Source organism: Petaurus breviceps, unplaced genomic scaffold (genome assembly GCF_028583685.1).
Source record: "Petaurus breviceps papuanus isolate PSGF00001 unplaced genomic scaffold, PetGlider_PUasm1.0 187, whole genome shotgun sequence".
NCBI lineage: Eukaryota > Metazoa > Chordata > Mammalia > Diprotodontia > Petauridae > Petaurus > Petaurus breviceps.
Window position 1 is genome coordinate 7606643 of NW_027185799.1, and position 19158 is coordinate 7625800.

General features: G+C 38.7%; 1 long non-coding RNA gene across 2 annotated transcripts in view; it reads left to right on the forward strand.

The window, feature by feature from the left end:
* The window catches only part of LOC138163096 (uncharacterized), a 41795-nt gene extending 23718 nt beyond the window's left edge, over positions 1-18077 (forward strand). For both annotated transcript variants that reach the window (XR_011168791.1, XR_011168792.1), the window contains exon 4: positions 17104-18077. This is a non-coding gene — a long non-coding RNA (uncharacterized lncRNA). The remainder of the gene's footprint in view (positions 1-17103) is intronic.
* The last annotated feature ends 1081 nt before the right edge of the window (positions 18078-19158 follow it).

Below are 19158 nucleotides of genomic sequence, written 5' to 3' on the forward strand. Positions count from 1 at the left end.
CACATTTCCATAAGGTCATTGATAACCTGGAAACAACAAGAAGTAAGAATTTATTAAGTACCTACTTATAAGTACCTGCTTATTAAGTACCTACTTATAATTACCTAAGTACCTACTTTTAAGTACCTAAGTACCTACTGTACAGTCAGGTACTATGTTGACTACTAGCCCTATAAAGACAAAAATAAAAGTCCTTGCCTTCAAGTAGCTTACATTCTATGGGGCCCTCTCCAGGTGATGTGAATGTTCACAGGGAGAAAAAAGGAACACACCTAGCAAAATTTAGCAATTATCAGGGTACTAAATCTCAGGTGCTTTCCTGTAGCTTTCTCTACAAGGTGGGCAGAACTCTTGAAAGAGAGGTATAGACAAATTAATTTAGCAACTGCTAAATTAATCCTAATATCTTTACAGCATGTTGGTCACACCCCCAAATTTAGAATTTAGCTGAAGAGACCATTGCTGCACTCAAGTGCACCATTCAATGGGGCTTTCTCTGATTAAACTCTATAAATATTCCTTGTTATATTTGAAAAACTGTATGGTAGGTGAGAACCCCTATCGCAGTCTCTATCTGTCACTTCTAGACTGAAGCTTTTGGTGTCTGTTTCTCTAATGTTCTCAGGGCTTGCTACAGATTTGGTGGAAATGAAAAGCACTGTTGGGCCACGGCTTTCTTGGTTTCCCCCCAAATGTCAGCCAAAGAAAGAAAAGAATCAACTCTGAGAATAAAATAAAGACTTGAACCACTAAATAAACAAGCCCAGCAAAGCCTGACTGACACAAACCAGGAGTGACCTTCAGCAGATTCTGTCTGGATCATCCAAACGCAGTATTCGTGAAGCCTTAATGCCTTCCATACTTCTGTCATTAGGCTGCATTTGAGCACTACTGTTGCCCATTTGGGTGATGAAAGACTGAGATGTGGTTCAGTCCTTCATGTTACATGAACAATATGCTCCTTGTCACATTCACTTGCCAGCTAAAATCTGTGCTGCCAGTCAAGCCCAGGAGACCCTACGGGCTCTTGGAATTGTCTTTTTAAACTGGAGGGAAGGGGGCAGTTGTCCCAAGCTAGTCTGGTTGGAGTCTTAGGGGCACCACTTTGTGATGGCTTCCCAGAGGCAGGAGAAGGGCTTCACTGGCTCAGTGTATTCAGAACCACCCATGATGAGGCTAAAAAATGAAATCATTTTTATTTTAATATCAGCTTTTATAAAAAGGAGTGGGGAGGAGGGGCAGTGAGTGGGGGAGATGGGCTGGTCAGGAAATGCCAGCTTAAAGTTAGCTCCAACCTATTAATCAGCAGGGGAGACAATGATACTGAGGTGACAGGAAGGGCTGACATGTGATAAGTTAGGATTTATGTGGCATATAACAAAGGAGAGGCTGCTCATTTAAAGAGTCTCTTTCCCTTTTCCTCTGGCAAAGCTAGAACATTGTTTGAAAAGCTCCAAAGAAAAAATATTCAAAAGGCTGAGGTCATTTCCAGAGATGCAACCAGTCCTGATTGAGATCCTTATGCATACTCTTTGGGATGGAAAACTACTGAGGTGTTTAACAGTCCTATCACTGGGAAGGGAAGGCTCTCCATGACCTGCAGCCTGGGCCTCTGCAAGGGCTGAGACCATGGATGGCAGATAAGAGCATGCTGGGGCCCAGACTGGGGAGGAGGGGAGAGTTCCAGCAGGACCGTTCCATTGACTGGTATCATGAAATCCCACCCTCCTATACATACCAAGATATTTTCTGGTAAACCCTTCCATGTGGGTAGGATGTCTGAATTTCTGTTAGCTACATCCTGCCTCCATGGACATCCATAAGAGGAATCATTTCAGCACCCTGTTCTGCTACCTTTTATAAAATAAGAGAAAAATAAGGAGACAAGAAGAATGGAAAGAAGAAAAAAGAATAAAGAAAGTCAATTGGCAAAGAGGATTTTCAAATGTTTCAGTGATGATTTTTTTTTCTGGTTTTCATTGTCTGAAACCTTTTGGGGATAAGCCCATTTGGGGCTAAAGCCATTGGGGGATAAGGCCTATTTAGGCCGAGGTCTTTCCAGGTTACATTCTGATCACTGTTTTCATTGTTAATTAGGATGATTTTGAAAAGTTATTTATTTCGTAGCCACTTATACCTCCCTAAAGTCCTCATCTGACTCCTCCTCGTGGCCTGGAGACAATTCTTGTATTCCCAAAGACTATAGCCAGAAAGCAAAAACACTGGCAGGTTCTACCTTGCTGGAAAGGCCTCTGATACATTCCTGGAAGCAGACTACATCTGCTTTCTGAGGACCAGCCTAGTTAAGTACAGAGGGGCTCATCACAGATAGGCTGGCCATTTGGTGATGAACAAAATATAGAGGGGGTCTCAATGATGGGGTGATTGGTTTTGCTAAGGATCATAAGAGTTAGAAAGGATCTTAGGATCACTAGAGTTGGGGATTAGGGTTATTTGGGAACTTTAGGTGCTAATTCCAAATTATACCACAGGTTATATTAAGTGTGGAAAAGATTGCCATATACCTCTTGGTCTTTTCAGCAGCACTGCTGGACTCACTCACATAAAATTATTAGTACTAGAAGCACCTATCTTTCTATGTGAGAAAAGCACCAAGGTCAACCAAAGATGGTGGCAACCCAAGAAACAAAATCAGGTTTCTTTGACCTCTATTCAGGAATTTGCCCCCTCATTAAGAAATCTTAGACAACCAAATATGTCAGCATTCACTGACATGACCACCATGGCCACAATTCCCAGAAGTGATACCTGTAATGTGACAACAAAAACAGGGACATAGAGGTCATTTAATCCAGCCCTCTTATTTTATAGATGAGGAATCAGACTCAGAGAGCGTGACCTACCTAAATTCACCCAGATGATAAAAGACAGTCATAGTTTGACTTCAGTCATTTCCTCTGACTCTAAATCTAGTGTTCTTTCCAATGTAGTTCACTGCCAGTGATGGTGGCAGAGTGCAGAAAACAAAGGAGGAATTTAAAATTCCATGTTTTAGACCTTCTACAAACAGTAATTTAGATTTTGTCTCCTACGGGAAGAAATGGACAAGAGACCCATAGGAGAGATGGGTATTCAAGAGTCGCAATCTGTATTGCTGGAGGAAATTCCTATAGCATTGAGTCCGGGCTGTCCCTTTTTCCTTCCTTAAGCCTTTTTTGTACAGCAATTGTTGTGCAGAGCAAGAATCTGAGACAGAGGTACAACCTCACATCCCACAAATGTCCTCTTGTTCAGTTATTTCAGTCCTGTCCCACTCTTCATGACCCCATTTGAAGTTTTCTCAGCAGAGAAGCTACAGTGATTTGTCATTACCTTGTCCAGCTCTTTTTACACTTGGAGAAATGAGGCAAACAGGTTTAGTGACTTGTCCTGGGTCACACAGTTAGTAAGAGTTGGAGGCCAGATTTGAACTCAGGAAGATGAGTCTTCCTGGCCCAGCACTCTATGTACTATGCCACCCTTCTGCCCAAGAAGGTCCTTTAGTGGGCTATAATCAATCAACAATTATTTACTAATGGGCCTATTATATACCAGGTACAGTGCTAAGTTTTTGGGAATACAGACACAAAAAACAAAATAATCTCTACCCTCAAGGAGGTTTCATTCTATCAGGGTAGGCAACATGTGCTTTATATAAAGAATAACTACATGGAGAAGAAATACAGGGAAGGGATGGATGTAGGCCACTAACATTTGGCAGGATCAGGAAAGATTTTGTGTAGGATGTAATATTTGGGTTGCATTTTAAAAGTAGAATGAGATTCTATGAAGTGAAGATTAGGAGGGAATGCATCCCAGGTATGAGGAAAGGCTATTGCTAAGGCACAAAGATGAAAAAATGGAGGCTATGCATGAAAGATACAAAGAAGGCCAGTATAGCTGAATGGTAAACTTTCAGGAGTATAATATATATTGAATTTGAAAAGATAAATTAGGGCCTATAGAATCTATATCTCTGAATTTGACTGTAAATACAATAGAGATATCCCTGAAAGGAAACAAAAGGTAGTCTAGAGCAAAGGTGTCAGACTACAACCCAAACCAAATTTTAAAATGTAACTGAAAAATATTTAATAACAAAATAGATTTTTTAAAATACAATAGAATATATAGTTTTCTAAGTCAATATAGAGCAGGCATGGATCCTTATTTCCATTTAGTGGTCTCCTTTCTATTTGAGTTTGACACTACTGGTCTAGAGAATCAGCTTATTGTTTCTAAGATTTTAATTAAAAAGCTGATAGAGCAGGAGAGAGGAGACATCAGACCCTCCCCTAGTATCAATGTGTGACAAAAATAATCACTAAAGGCAAATGCATGCTTTGTTTAGCAAGTGTTTACTAACCAGCTCTCAGGGATGGTGGGGAGAGCAGATAGGTGCATGTGACACAAATTTAATCTGCATTACTGACATTTTCCCCATTTTCCCCACAATAGTTTTCAACATTCACTTTTATAAGATTTCTAGTTCCAAATTTTTCTCCCTCCCTTTCACCTCCTGCCCCCTCCCTTTCACCCCTGCCCCCTTCCTTCCTTCCTTCCCTGCCCCCTCCCCAAGACAGCAAGCAATCTGATACAGGTTGTATATGTACAATCGTATCAATCAAACTTATACATTAGTCATGTTGTGAGAGAAGAATCAGAACAAAAGGGAAAAACCCAAGGAAGAAAAAAATTTTAAAAGTGAAAATAGTATGCCTTGATCTGCATTCAGACTCCATAGTTCTTTCTCTGGATGTAGATAGCATTTTCCATCATGATTCTTTTGGAATTGTCTTGGATCATCATATGGCTGAGAAGAGCTAAGTCTATCATAGATGATTAGTGCACAGCGTTTCTGCTACTGTGTACAATGTTCTCCTGGTTCTGCTCACTTCACTTTGCATCAGTTCATGTCTTTCCAAGTTTTTCTAAAATTCACCAGCTCATCATTTCTTATAGCACAATAGTATTCCATTACATTCATATACCACAACTTGTTCAGCCACTCCCCAATTAATGGGCATCCCCTAAATTTCCAATTCTTTGCCACCACAAAAAGATCTGCTATATTTTTATACATGCGGATTCTTTTCCCTTTTTTTATGACGTCTTTCCCCATTGCTTTCTTAAGTCTAGAAATCAAACTCTAATTCAACCCTTGATTTGTAGTATTTGTAGATTTCCAAGGTTTCAATGCTCATGCTGAAAATTTAACAATCAGCTCACCCAAGCCCTTGGCTCAAGTTCCATAATTGTATGATCCCATACAATCATGCATGAAGTACAAGGGTCAATATTATTCAGTGTTAATTGTCAGGTCATTGTCATAGATTTAGAACTGAAAGTGTCCAATCCCATCATTTGTAGACAAGGAGAAGGCCTGGGAGAGGTTAAGTGACTTACCAAGGGCTATTCAGCTAATAAGTGGTAGAGGAAAGATTTGAACCCAGGTCCTCTAGACTTTAACTGTGGCCTTTTCCCTACCAGTCATGTGGACAGGGATGATAAGAGATTCTGCCCTCAGGTCAGCACTTTTAGCATTTCCATCTTATCATTTCAGATTTATCTTTCACTATTCTCCAACCACCAGACTCTCCACTTTGGCCAACCTCATTATCTTTCTGAATAGATTAAGTTCATTCCAATCTCTGAGTCTTTGGGTGGTTACCCTCAACTGCAAAGCCTTCTCCTTTTTCCCCATCTCCAATTCTGGCCCTCAAGTCTTTAAGCACTCTTCATTTAACTTGGTCCCACACTTCTCTTCTAATTTTCAGTGTCTCTCACTTTGGCATTGGACCTTCTTCTGCTTTGTGTTGTTTTCAGTTTAATATCTAGCCTTGTCACCCTGGTTAGATTATAGGTCCCTTTAGAGTAATCTCTATCACTAGGAGGTTTTTTTGTTTGTTTGTTTGTTTTTGTAACACAAATCTCTCATAAGAAATAATAAATGGTGTAGGGAAAGAGGGTTGACTTTAGAATTAGAAGACTTGACTTATCTAACCATTTTACCCTGCCCAAGTCACTTACCCCTCTTGAAGCCTCAATTTCCTTATATGTAAAATTAAGAGCTAGAGAATTTCTAAAGTCCCTTCCAGTTCTAAATCAGTGACTGTTTCTCGGTTGTGCATAGTGTTTAAGCAGCCCAGCCAGGATATAGGAATGAAGCAGATATTCATAGGAGGGTTCTTTCAGCTCTAATATACTATGGTTCTATGACAGTATACTATCTGGGCATCTAGTAATACCATGTTGGACCTTCTGTATTATCTTTAGTATAATGAGGGCTGTTCCCAACTTTAGCATGGGGGTGTCATTGTGTGGCTCCAAGTGGGCAGAATAGACATCTCCAGTGTCTTCTCCCCCAAACCTTCTCCAAAGAAGACTTGATTCCCTTCCAGGAGAGGAATAAAGAGGTTGGGGCCAGAAGCTTGGCCCCTCTGCTCTCCTAAGAGAGAGGGGGTCCTGGACTAAAATTATATCTATCTGATACCTTAAATATTATTAGCCTAGGGGATATGGCTTTCAGGTTCAAGCTACCTTCTCTTTGCTCTTTCATAAAACGAGGGGAACATGACCCCAAGCTTTATATCCAAGGCTTGATTCCTTTCCCATTGAATACCAATTTCATATTGAACACACACATAGCAATCATTGAAGAAATTCTTTTACCCAATTCCATGGCAAAACAAAAGTCAGAGAAAGTATACATGGAAGAATATATGCCAAACAATTCGGAGTGAAAGAGCTCTCCCATTGAAAGATAACTCAGCTCAATCAAGAGTACGTCCCTGAAGTCTAGCTCCTCTCATGTTGACTTCTTTTCCTTAAGCAACATGAAGTGTGGTTGGCATCTTCCATCTTCTCTCTCAAAGCTAGAAGCCAGAAGAGTCAAAAACAAACTGCAGAGCCCAAAGAGATGGAAGAAACTCAAAGCAGATCCCAAGATTTGAAGAGAGTAGATCTCTGCTCTCACCTACTCTACCTGGACCCTCAGCAGGCACAGGGTATTCATCTCCACCAATGCCTGTTAGGTTGTTAGACAGCTGGGTTTACATTAGCAGGTCAGTTATCCTGTTTTCATTGTTTTCTTCTCTGGGGTCCTAGATCATTACAACTTTAAAATTCTCTCTTCATGAAGGAAATCTAGCAACTTCCAAGAGGAATATCTGAACTGCTTCCACAGCTGTATAAAAATGAGACATCTCAAGCAGAGCAGTAAGACTTACAGCCTTGGATTCATCCTGGACTCTTCCCACTCCCACTTGCCAAGACTTGTCAGTTTTACTTCTATAGCATCTCTCATCTTTGTCCCCTTATCTCCTCTTATATACCATCATCCTAGTTCAAGTCCTGAACTATTACAATAGCTACTTAATTGTTTGCCCTGCCTTTGGTCTCTCCCCTCTCCAAATCATCTTCCACACAGCTGCCAAACTGATATTCCTAAAACACAGATCTAACCATTTCACTCTCCTAATAAAAAACCACCAATGACTCCCTATTTCCTCGGTGATAAAATACAAAAACCCTTCACAATGTGAATTCCCTCTATCTTTCCAGTCCAAATTTATATTACTCCAGAGACATCAACAAGCATTTATACATAATGAAGGGAACATGACCCCAAGCTTTATATCCAAGCCTTGATTCCTTTCCATTGAATACCAATTTCACAGTGAACCCACACATAGCTTGGGCACTGAGAGATCAATGACTTTCTCATGTTCCCACAGTCAGTTTCAGTTGATCAATCAACAAACATTTATTAAGCACCTACTATGTGCCAAACACTTTGCTAATAAGCACTAGGGATATAAAGAAAGGTAAAAAGTCAAACTCTATTCTCAAAAAACTGACAGTCTAATGAGTTTGACAACATGAAAACAACTATGTACATACATACATAATACCTCATATATACATATACAATTATATATGAGATAATCAACAAAGGTAACTTTGAAGAGAGGAATTTCAGTTGAGTGATGAGATCAGAAGCCCAATTGCAAAAGAATGAGCAGTGAAAGGAAGCAATTATTAACTTTCCAGGAGTTTGGCTAAAAAAGAAAGGAGAGATGTAGGATAATAGCTTGAGGCAATCTTTGGGTTCAGCTGAGGATTTCTGTTGCTGTTTATTTCTGGTTTTGTGTTTTTGGTTTTTGTTTGATTGTTTTCAGGATTATAGAGTCATGGGCATATTTGAATGCAGGAGGGAAAGGAACAGTTGATAGAGACCATCTCTTTTACAATAGTCCTACTTCCATCTCTCCCCATACAACCCATCCGCCATACAGCTGCCAAATTGACATTCCTAAAGCATGGGTCTGACTAAGAAGCTTTATTGGTTCCCTAATGCATCTAGGAACAAATTTAAACTCTGCTGTATGACATTTCAAATCTTTCACAATCTGGCCCCAGCCTATCTTTCTCAACTGATGTAACTTTATTCCACTTCACATGTCCTATGTTCCAACCAAACAGGCCTACTTGTTCCCTGTACAAAACATTACATCTCCCGCCTCTCTGCCTTTTCATAGGCTTTCCCCCATGCCTGAAATGCTCTCAATCCTCAACCTATCTCTTAGAACATCTAGTCCCATTCCCTCAAGGCTCACTTCAAGAGGCCTTAACCCTTCCTGGTAATGCCACCACGCAAAGAAATTACTTTGTACTTAGTTTGTGCATATTTTTCATTAACTGTTGTTCACCTTCCCCCATCCCCACCCCCCATTAAAATATAATTTCATTGAGAGTAGATCTGTTTGTTATGTTTGGGTTGTTTTTTTCTTTTGTCTTTGAATCCTCAGTGACTGGACAGTGCCTAACAGAAAAGCATTTAATAAATGCTTATTGAGTGGAATTGAATTGAAATCAGAGGACTTAGATTGGATTGTAAAGTATGTAAAGTTTGAAATGTACTTTTTAGGCAATAAGATGTTTTTAAAGGTTCTTGGAAAAGGACAGGGAAATCAACATGATTAGAGTTATACTTTAAGAATTATCTGGCATTCGTGAATAAAATTGATTTGAGAAGCGAAATGGGAAGGCCACTTAAAATGTTACTGAAATAGCCCAAGGCAGGAAGGATAAATAGCATGGAAGAAATAAGACTAGAGAGGAGAGAGGAGAGGAGAGAAGACTATAAAGCCTACAGAAACTGGCAACTGATTGAATGCCCTAAATGGTCTCCAAATGTCCCTAGAGTCTAGGTGGTCTTCCTTAGAACATATAGCTTACTACATTGGAGGTTCAAGGATAATCTGGTAAAGTTATATCCTATTTCTAAAGTACCTGAATATCCCACACCAAGAGATGTTAGTTAAACAAGTATCCAAAGTCAATGTGTTTTTCCAGATTCCAAGTTCCTTGAAGTTCATTCAGAATCTTTGTTGCACTTTTCCTTTCGTGAATAGTAGTTACCAAAATTTCTGACCTCTCCCCTGATTTCCTGCTTTGCAAAATCAACACAGTGAACAGATTGGGCAATGACAATAAATATGAAGTTTTCTTCAATAATAGCCATCTTCATTCAATGGTTTTTCAGTTGTATTCAACTGACTCTTCATGACTTCATTTGAAGTTTTCTTGGCAGATACAGGAGTGGTTTCCATTCCTTTCCCAAGCTCATTTTACAGATGAAGGAACTGAGGCAAACAGGGTGAAATGACTTGCCCAGGATACCATGCTCTTACAGAACTGTCTACTATCACCAAACACGTGCTCCCAGCTCCAGAAAGCAGAGCTTGAGCAGAATGATTTAATTTGGGGACTGAGTTGGTTTTAGCTATTAGAGGAACTACCTTTTCCTGACTTTGCCACCTTACAAGTATAGGAACCTAAATCTGGAACTAGAAGCAGTTGGTAAATGTTTAACAACTGACTCTCTAAAAAATAAACATGTAGACATTATTAACATTTTCCTTGTCACTTTCATACGTCTAGGCAGTCAACAAAACGATAAATCAAACCCTGATTTGCAGAGTTTGTTGATTTCCAAAATGTAAATAAACACTCACACTGAGAATTAAACTGTATTGTTTGAGTTAGCTAGAAGAGAATTTAGACATCAATTAGTCTAGCCTCTTCATTTTGCAGATAGGGAAACTGCCCAGGAGGAGTGAAGTGATTTGTCCAAAATCATACAGGTAGTAAGTCACAGAGTCAGGATTTGAGCAAAGATCTGTTGATTCCAAATACAGGATTTTTTTCTACTGCAACACAACCTTCTTTCTAAGTACTTCTCAGGTACAAACTTCTATTCATCTTCCCCTGGTACCTCCATCTTCTCTTCTGAAATTACCTTGTATATTTAGTATTTGCTGATCAATGTAGAATGTTGAAGTTTCCCTCTTCCAGTGGGAATAAACTCTTTGAGCACAGGGCAGCTAGGTGATATGGTGCATAGAGTGTTATGCCTAGAAGACCTGAGTTCAAATCTAACTTCAAACACTGGTGGTGTGACCTGGGGTAAGTCAGTTAACTTTAGTTTGCTTCAGTTTCCCCACCTATAAAATGGAGACAATAATAGCACCTACTTTCCAGGGTTGTTGTAGCGATCAAATGAGATAATAACTGTAAAATGCTTAGCACAATGCCTGGCACATACAAGTGCTATATAAATGTTAGCTGATATTGCTATTATTATTATTATTATTTTGTTTTTGTCTCTCTATCCCCAGTGACAGTACAGTGTCTGGCACATAATAGATACTTAATAAATGTTTATTGAATTGAGCTTAATTACTATCCTTGAGGACACAAACCTATCCCTTTAATTCCTCTCTACATTCTCACCTACAGAATCCTATTTCCCACATAATGTGAGGCCCCACAAGTCTTTCCAGAAATTTTGGAATCCTTGAATAATTGGAGAAAAAATTATTCCTAACCCAAATTATTCATTATCCTATATGGTAGAGGTTCTTAACCTGGAGTCCATTGACTTTTTTTATTAAAATATGTTGATAACGGGTTTCCTCTGGAAATCCTATGTCTTTTATGCATTTAAAAACATTATTTTGAGGAAAGTTCTCACCAGATTGCCAGAGGTCCATGACCGAAAAAAAAGTGTCCTTGTTCCACAGGGATGCCTTCTTACAGCACTCAATGATATCAAAAGCCTTGGAACATAGTGTTTGAAAACATGCATAACCAAAATTAGAAAAGAATTGGGTTCAAATCTGGCCTCTGAGATCCACAAGTTCTATGACTGTAGGAAAGTCACCTAACCTCTCAGATCTTTTCGTCATCTGAGAAACTGGTCAAACATTAGCTGTAATATCTCTAAGGGTTACTGTGAGAAGCAAATATGATGGTTTTGCAAAATTTAAAGAAGTATAGAAATGGCACTATTGATGGAAAATGAAGTCCATATCCAAAGAAAGAACTATGGGGTCTGAATGCAGATTGAAGAATACTATTTGTTCTCTTTTTTTGTTGTTATTTTGTTTTGTTTCTTCTTTCTCATAGTTCTAATTCTTCTTTACATTGTAACAAAAGTGAAAATAAGTTTAATATAAATGTATATATATATATATATATATATATATATATATATATCAGATTGCATGCCATCTTAGGGATGCAAGGGGAAGGAGGGAAAGGGAGAAAATTTAAGATTCAAAAGCTTATGAAGGGGCGGCTAGGTGGCGCAGTGAATGGAGTGCACACCATGGAGTCAGGAGGACCTGAGTTCAAGTATGGCCTCAGGCACTTAGCATAAAGATTAGCCATGTGACCTTGGGCAAGTCACTTAACCCCAATTGCCTCCCCAAAAAGCCAAAAAAAAAAGTTTATGGAAGTGAATGTTGAAAACTAAAAAAATAAATAAAAATTTTAAAAAGAAGAAAAAAAAGAATTGTCACAGTGCTTGGGGAGAAATATGAAATTCATCTCCTTCCTGCAAAATAAATGAAACTCAGGGGATGATGTTACCATTTAAGATTAGTCTTTAAAGTCATTAGTTTGAATATTCACCAGTTCACAACCCCACCTGGGGTAAGTATCTATTTTTTTTAAAGCACTTGTAATAAAAGATTACTCATCCTGGGAAAGTGGATAAGTGGGTTTTTTGTAAGTCTGCTTAAAACATGTTCCTAACCTCAACTTTCTCTTAAAACCTTACAGTAAAAACATACATGTCCACTATTGCCCATTGACAAAAATTTTTCTCTTCCCAAGATCACATTTACAAAGAAAGGAAAATGTAAAGTCATAATTATTCCTATGATGATTTTCTTCAAAAAGCTTTAATAAATCAACAAACATTTATTACTTATTCTGGGCAACCTTGTGCTAGTCACTAGGAGTACAAAGGCAAAAATAAAACTGTCCTTGCCTTCTATATTCTTATATTCTATTCGGGGAAACAACACATACATGAGTAAGTATATACAAAATAGGCATTAAATACTTATTTAATACCCAGAGTGGGAGGGAGAGCTGCTGGAATGAAGGCATTAGCAGCTGAGAGGAATTTGTCAAAGTATTTCACCTATAATGGAACAGAAAGATGCTGGCCTCAAGATCTCAGTTCAAATCCCAGTTTTGATATGATTTGGAGAAAGAAGAGCCTTGAGGTAAGGAGGCCAGTTAGGAGGCTTTTGAAATAGTCAAGAATGAGTATTTTAGTCTTAGGATCTCAGTTTTCTTCTCTTTAATGATGGGCTAATACTTGGCTTATCCACCTGTAAGACTGCCGAGGAAAAGCAAGGGTGAGTGGGGACAGCACTAACTTGCATTCAGAACATGTGGGTTTGAGTCTTGCCCCAGATATTTACTATTTGTATAATCACAGAGAACTTGATGAGGTTCAAAATACAAAATATACTCCCTTTATATCTTTTTTAAAAATCAGTCATCTTCTCCACAAGAGACAACATGTTATGACAATATAGTCATTGACAAGTGACAAGAATCTCAACCTCTAAGTCGAGGAAAAACCAGGTTAAAAAACCATCTCCAGAACTTTCTGGCTTTGTAACTGGGGCCAAATCAGTTCTACTTCTCTGCGTTTCCATCTGATAATCTGTAAAATGAGGATAATAAACTTTGCATCAGTTATGCCAAGGAGGCCATAAAGAAAGCTCTTTGTGATTCCTAACAAATTTAGATTTTAATACAAATTTGTGAACTATTCTCTTTAAGAAATGCTTTCAACAAGGATTCTTGCTTCATCATTTTTTAAGACAATAATAAAGGTTAGTGAAACCTAGCCAACTTGGTTTGGAGAGGGCATAAAAAGGAGAGTTAGACTAAGGTCAGTGGTTTTGTGGGAGATAAATAAAGGAGAGGGGATATTCACCATCTGTTATCTGCCATTCCCCTCCCTTAATTAACTATTTTTTAATATTAAAATCAATTCAAGTCATGCTAAGCATGGCTTGGAAATGTATTGGCCTATCCATGTTTGATAAGATAACAGCCACTACTGTGAGTGTTCAACTATAGGGAAGGTGGCAGGCTTTTCCCACCCCCCAGAATAATTCCTAAGGATGGGCTAGGAAATCCTAGGAGGAGATAGACCAATGTTTTCATTTCCGTGGGGTGATGTGATCTGACACTAAAACCCTGTTCTAGTTGAAGTAACACTTTTTAATAATAATAACAACAATAATAATCCCATATGTTCCCATAGCACTTGAGAATTCACATTTTCTCACAACAATCTTTTGAGACAGATAGGACTACAAAATCCCCATTTAATCATCTCCAAGATGAGAAAGGCATCCTGGAGAGGGGAAGTACTTGCCTTAGGTTGCCAGAAGTCAGTGTCAAAAAGCAATACTAAAAACCAGTTTTGTCTTTCAGTCCAGTGATCATAAAAACTATAAGGGCTGTCATCATCTTCATCATTGTTGTTGCTGTTAGGCAGCACAGCCTAGTGGATAGAGGGATGGCTTTCGATTCAGACAACCCAGGTATCCTCCTCAATTCTCTCACCTCCCATATCCAATCTGTTGCCAAGTCCTGTCAATTTTGTAACATCTCTTGCATATGCCACCTTTTCTCCTCTGATACCGCTACCACCCTAGTACAGAATTTCATCACCTTACACCTATGCTATTGCAATAGCCTGCTAGTTGGTCTCCTTGTCTCAAGTCTTTCCCCACTTTAATCCATCTGCCAATCAAGGACAGGTCTGATCAGGTTACCTTGCTCTTCAGTAAACTCCAGTGACTCCTTATCACCTTAAGGATCAAATGTAAAATCCTCTGCTTGGCACTCAAGGTCCTCCACTTCCAAGTCTTCTTATACTTTAACTCCCATGTACAACTCTGTGATTCAGTGACGCCAGCTTCCTTGTTCTTCTTCATGCAGGACATTCTGTCTTCAGGCTTTATGCATTTTCATAGGTTCTTTCCCATGCCTGGAATTCTTTCTCTCTTCATCTCTATGTCCTGCCTTCCTTTGAGTCCCAGCTACAATAGCTGGAAGGTGTAGCCACTCCAGGATGTCCCACCAATCTGGGCCAAAAAGATAAACATGTATATTCAGTTCATCAATATATACAGACATGTATATATTGTAAAACCAAGTGATAGATATATGTATATACATACTATATAAATGTATCGTTTATCACTACACAAGAATGAATGTGTTATATATAAATGTCTATGATGATGAGTTATGTTAATACATTCGGTGACTCCAATCAGTCTTTTATCTCATTAGTTCAGAAGTACCCCACAATGATGCAGATTGAAACCCATCCATGTACATTCTGAGTTACTTATGCATTTATGAAATGACTATTATGTATCAAGCACTGTGCTAAGTATTTTACAAATACTATCTCCTTTGATCCTCATAATAATCCTGATATAAGTGCTATTGTCATCTCCATTTTACAGTTGAGGAAACTGAGACAGAGGTTAAAAAAATAGAAAGTTAAGGAAATGGAGTCATATAGCTAGTTAGCAAATGTCTGAGGCCAGATTTGAACTCCAGTCTTCCAGACTCCAGGCCCAGCACTCTTATCTGCTGTACCACCTAGCTTACATAATATAAAATTAGGGGATTGAACTAGATGTCCTTCGAGGTCCCTGCCAGCTTCATATCTGTGATCCTTTGAGTCTCTAAAGTCAATGAATTTCCTCCAATCTTATAGATGAAGATACTGATTATCCTAAAAAGTGACTTGCTCATAGTCTCGCCATAAAAATAACCAAAACCTGACTAATTCTTAACCTACTACTCTCTCCTTGGACCACATTGCCTAGGGTTTGCATTCATCATTTTCCTGTCTTCACTGGCAAACACAGGATCCTTTAAGACACAGCCAGACCTTAAAATGAGAAGGGAGCTTTTTCTTTCCTACATTTCTTTTTGTTTCTCGATAAATTGTGAAAATATGGCTTTATTCCCTTTGGCTAGGAGTTGTTTGTCACATTCTTAGTGATGTTACAATGAGGGCAGAGAGCACAAGCATTCTGGGAGAAGAAAAAAGTTCTGGAGCATTTGTCAACTTCTGATTCTCATAAAAGGCAAATGATTCACTGTGACCACAGTAGTTAAAGATGGAAAAGACCTATTAGATCATCCGTCCATTTCCCCCCGCTACAGTGGAATTGCTCCCTATGGTATACTTGCTGAGAATTAGTCCAATCTAGCATAAAGTATCTTATGCAATGGGGTTCCACCATTTCATAGATGAGACTATTTCCCTAAAGCTGTTACAAAATATTTCTGGATATCCAGACTTCCCGCCACATAACTGGACCTAAGTATTACAGGAATTGGTTAATAAAGTGAATGTAATACAAAGATGACAGTGACTTTGGTGGCAAGGGCAGAACTTTGGCAAGAGTCAGGAAAATGGAGGGGGAAAGCAAAGAAAATGTGGGGCTAAACTTCTAAGAAATCAAGGTGACAATCCTGGACATCACTGCTTCATTGTTGCTGTAGATCGTAGAAGTAGGATGGTGCTGTGTGAGTTATGTAGTTAATAGGTTAAATGGTAAGAAGAAAAAGTAAAGTTCATTATCTATAGGTGTTCAATTAGTAATTCTGCTGGCTTCAAAAGAACCTAGACAGACAGTTTCTGTTTAATATAATTTCCATTTATATAAATGAAAAATGTCATATATTCACAAGTATATACTCTTATATATACTTTTATAGCTAGAAAAATCTTGAATATAATTTAGTCCAGCCTCTTCAATGTACAAATAATACATAGATTCTGTTTAAGTCATTCATTCATTTAACAAGCATTTAATAAATACCAATTTTGTGCCAGACACCACACTAATCACTGGTGATAGAGACAAAACCAAAACAGTCCCTTTCCCTAAAGTAACACATTCTACAGGGTTGCAGTGACAAGGCACAAGCAGCATGTACACCAGTAAGTCAGTACAAAATATATCCAAAGTGAATACAAGTTAATGGGGGGGAGGTGCACCGAGAGCCAAAATAGCAGAGTAGAAGCAGGGACTTGCTTGAGCTCTCCCACAAAACTCCTCCAAATACCTGTAAAAAATTACTCTAGGGGCAGCTAGGTGGCACAGTGAATACAGCACTGGCCCTGGAGTCAGGAGGACCTGAGTTCAAATCCAGCTTCAGACACTTGACACACTTACTAGCCATGTGACTTTGGGCAAGTCACTTAACCCCAAATGCCCTCCAAAAAGCAAAAAAAAAAAAAAATTTATTCTAAACAAATTCTGGAGCAGCAGAACCCACAAAATGACAGAGTGAAACAATTTTCCAGCCCAAGACAACCTGGAAGGTCAATGGGAAAGGTCTGTTGTACCAATCTAAGAGAAGAACACAGTCCAACTTGGACCACACTGGAATAAACAGGGACCAGAGCAGGTCTTAGAGGACTGAATCATTGGCAGGTGTGGCAGTTTCCAGGCTTCTCACCCCACAAATGACAAAGACAACTTAGAAGGTTAGTAAGAAAGGTCTGTTGGACCTGGTTGAGAGGGGAGTTTGGTCTAGACCCCTGGAATGGAGGCAGCAGTGGCAGTGGCTGCTTCTGGAGCTGGCAGCCCACAGACAGTGACAGGATCAAGTGGCTAATCAGAGGTGGATTGCAGGGATCTCTTTGCTGGCACTGACACAGGATTCTCTTGTTTTGCTCATGTTTAGATCTGGGTCAAAATCCCGTATGGCAAGGACTTTGTGGCAAGGAGGAGCGCTGGAGTGGCAGAGATTGTGGCAGCAGTAAAGAGGGAATTCTCCTCACAGTTTCAAGACAGAAAAGAGTGATTGGTCACTCATAGACCAGAGCATAGGCCAGGAGAGGAGTAAACACCTCTCCTTTGATCATACCACCCTGGAAGAGTTGAATATTCAAAGGTCCCTAGAAGTGTCTCTGAAAACAGCTTCACAAACCTCCTGAGCTTGGAACAGAATACTCTCCACATTGTAAGCAGAGTCCTAGCTTAACAAAGAGCTAAAAAGTCAAGTATTTGGCTGGGAAAATGAGCAAACAATGGGAAAAGAAATCAGACTATAGAATCTTACTTTGGTGACAAGGAAGATCAAAATATACAACCAGAAAATGATATCCAAAGCCTCCAAGAAAAATGTGAATTGGTCTCAGGCCATGGAAGAACTCAAAAAGGATTTTGAAAATCAAGTAAAAGAAGTAGAGGAAAAATTGGGAAGAGAAATGAGAGTGATGCAAGAAAATCAGAAAATGAGTCAAGAGCTTGCTAAAGAAGACCCAAAAAAAATGCTCAAGAAAATAACACCTCAAAAAATTGACTAACCCAAATGGTAAAAGAGGTACAAAAAGCCAATGAGAAGAATGCCTTAAAAAGTGGAATTAGCCAAATAGAAAAGGAGGACCAAAATCTCACTGAAGAAAATAATTCCTTAAAAATTAGGATGGAGCAAATGGAAACTAATGACTTTATGAGAAATCAAAAAATTATAAAACAAAATCAAAAGAATGAAAAAACAAATGACAATGTGAAATATATCACTGAAAAAAAAACAACTGACCTGGAAAATAGATCGAGGAGAGATAATTCAAAAATTACTGGACTACCTGAAAGCCATGATCAAAAAAAGAGCCTGGACATCATTTTTCAAGAAACTATCAAGGAAAACCAACAGAGGAGAAAATAGAATTTGAAAGAATCCACCACTCACCTCCTGAAAGAGATCCCAAAAGGAAAACTCCTAGGAATATTGTAGCCAAATTCCAGAGTTCCCACATCAAGGAAAAAATATTAAAAGCAACCAGAAATAATTCAAGTATTGTGGAAATACAATCAGGATAACACAAGATTTAGCAGCTTCTACATTAAAGGATTAGAAGGACTAGAATATATTATTCTGAAGAGTAAAGGAGCTAGGATTACAACCAAGAATCACCTATGCAGCAGAACTGAGTATAATACTTCAGGGGGAAAAAATGAAATTCAATGAAATAGAAAACTTTCAAGCATTCTTTTTTTTTCTTTTTTTCTTGTTGGAGGGGGTTAGGCAAGGCAATTGGGGTTAAGTGATTTCCCCAAGGTCACACAGCTAGTAAATGTTAAGTGTCTGTGGCCGGATTTGAACTCAAGTCATCCTGACTCCAGGGTCAGTGCTCTATTCAATGCACCACTTAGTTGCCCCTCAAGCATTTTTGATGAAAAGATCAGAGCTGAATAGAAAATTTGACTTTCAAATACAAAAATCAAGAGAAGCATGAAAAGATAAACAGGAAAGAGAAATCATAAGGGACTTAGTAAAGTTGAACTGTTTACATTCCTACATGGAAAGATGATATCTGTAACACATGAGACCTTTCTCAGTATTAGATAGTTGGAGGAAATATATATGTATAGACAAAAGACACAGGGTAAGTTGAATATGAAGGGATGATATCTAAAAAATAAAATCAAGGGGCAGCCAGGTGGCGCAGCAAGTAAGAGCGCTGACCCCGGCATCGGAAGACCTGGATCGGTTCCAGCCTCATATACTTGGCACCCACACAAAAAATAACTGCCCATGTAACCTTGAGCAAGTTACTTAACTCCAATTGCTTTAAAAAAAATTTAAAAATAAAATAAAATTAAGGGGTGAGAAAGCAATGTACTAGAAAGGGAAAGGGAGAGGTAGAATGGGGGTAGATTATTTCACATAAGAGAGGCAAGAAAAAGATGAGAGGGCATGAGTGAACCTTACTCTCATCAGATTTGACTTAAA